Source organism: Ictalurus furcatus, chromosome 16 (genome assembly GCF_023375685.1).
Source record: "Ictalurus furcatus strain D&B chromosome 16, Billie_1.0, whole genome shotgun sequence".
Classification (NCBI taxonomy): Eukaryota; Metazoa; Chordata; class Actinopteri; order Siluriformes; family Ictaluridae; genus Ictalurus; species Ictalurus furcatus.
This window is the reverse complement of record NC_071270.1, coordinates 9,322,576-9,324,951: the sequence shown is the minus strand read 5'-3', so window position 1 is coordinate 9,324,951 and position 2,376 is coordinate 9,322,576.

Here is a 2,376-nt window from a genome sequence, read left to right as displayed (position 1 = left end):
TAAATAATATAGTACTATGAAATGTTTCTGACCCAAAATATTAGGAAATATGATTGTTTACATTAAAATGCAAAAGTTGATGGAAAAGTATGATAAGGTGAAAAAAGTGACATTTTATGTCTAGAAAGTCACTTTTCATCAAAAGTACAATAACAAAACTAGTTCCCATTCGTCCTGTGTCCCCTTACACACCTGTGCCCTTTATACGCTCAAAACGCTATACAGCGAACGAGAAGGCGCTAGGAGCAAAGGAAAGTGGTTTTTCTAACAAACTCATATAATCACTTGCCCGACCTACTCCAATTTGATTCTTTTCACATATTTAGACATAATATAGTACTATGAAATGTTTCTGACCCAAAATATTAGGAAATATGATTGTTTACATTAAAATGCAAAAGTTGATGGAAAAGTATGATAAGGTGAAAAAAGTGACATTTTATGTCTAGAAAGTCACTTTTCATCAAAAGTACAATAACAAAACTAGTTCCCATTCATCCTGTGTCCCCTTACACACCTGTGCCCTTTATACGCTCAAAACGCTATACAGCGAACGAGAAGGCGCTAGGAGCAAAGGAAAGTGGTTTTTCTAACAAACTCATATAATCACTTGCCCGACCTACTCCAATTTGATTCTTTTCACATATTTAGACATAATATAGTACTATGAAATGTTTCTGACCCAAAATATTAGGAAATATGATTGTTTACATTAAAATGCAAAAGTTGATGGAAAAGTATGATAAGGTGAAAAAAGTGACATTTTATGTCTAGAAAGTCACTTTTCATCAAAAGTACAATAACAAAACTAGTTCCCATTCATCCTGTGTCCCCTTACACACCTGTGCTCTTTATACGCTCAAAACGCTATACAGCGAACGAGAAGGCGCTAGGAGCAAAGGAAAGTGGTTTTTCTAACAAACTCATATAATCAGTTGCCCGACCTACTCCAATTTGATTCTTTTCACATATTTAGACATAATATAGTACTATGAAATGTTTCTGACCCAAAATATTAGGAAATATGATTGTTTACATTAAAATGCAAAAGTTGATGGAAAAGTATGATAAGGTGAAAAAAGTGACATTTTATGTCTAGAAAGTCACTTTTCATCAAAAGTACAATAACAAAACTAGTTCCCATTCATCCTGTGTCCCCTTACACACCTGTGCCCTTTATACGCTCAAAACGCTATACAGCGAACGAGAAGGCGCTAGGAGCAAAGGAAAGTGGTTTTTCTAACAAACTCATATAATCACTTGCCCGACCTACTCCAATTTGATTCTTTTCACATATTTAGACATAATATAGTACTATGAAATGTTTCTGACCCAAAATATTAGGAAATATGATTGTTTACATTAAAATGCAAAAGTTGATGGAAAAGTATGATAAGGTGAAAAAAGTGACATTTTATGTCTAGAAAGTCACTTTTCATCAAAAGTACAATAACAAAACTAGTTCCCATTCATCCTGTGTCCCCTTACACACCTGTGCCCTTTATACGCTCAAAACGCTATACAGCGAACGAGAAGGCGCTAGGAGCAAAGGAAAGTGGTTTTTCTAACAAACTCATATAATCACTTGCCCGACCTACTCCAATTTGATTCTTTTCACATATTTAGACATAATATAGTACTATGAAATGTTTCTGACCCAAAATATTAGGAAATATGATTGTTTACATTAAAATGCAAAAGTTGATGGAAAAGTATGATAAGGTGAAAAAAGTGACATTTTATGTCTAGAAAGTCACTTTTCATCAAAAGTACAATAACAAAACTAGTTCCCATTCATCCTGTGTCCCCTTACACACCTGTGCTCTTTATACGCTCAAAACGCTATACAGCGAACGAGAAGGCGCTAGGAGCAAAGGAAAGTGGTTTTTCTAACAAACTCATATAATCACTTGCCCGACCTACTCCAATTTGATTCTTTTCACATATTTAGACATAATATAGTACTATGAAATGTTTCTGACCCAAAATATTAGGAAATATGATTGTTTACATTAAAATGCAAAAGTTGATGGAAAAGTATGATAAGGTGAAAAAAGTGACATTTTATGTCTAGAAAGTCACTTTTCATCAAAAGTACAATAACAAAACTAGTTCCCATTCATCCTGTGTCCCCTTACACACCTGTGCTCTTTATACGCTCAAAACGCTATACAGCGAACGAGAAGGCGCTAGGAGCAAAGGAAAGTGGTTTTTCTAACAAACTCATATAATCACTTGCCCGACCTACTCCAATTTGATTCTTTTCACATATTTAGACATAATATAGTACTATGAAATGTTTCTGACCCAAAATATTAGGAAATATGATTGTTTACATTAAAATGCAAAAGTTGATGGAAAAGTATGATAAGGTGA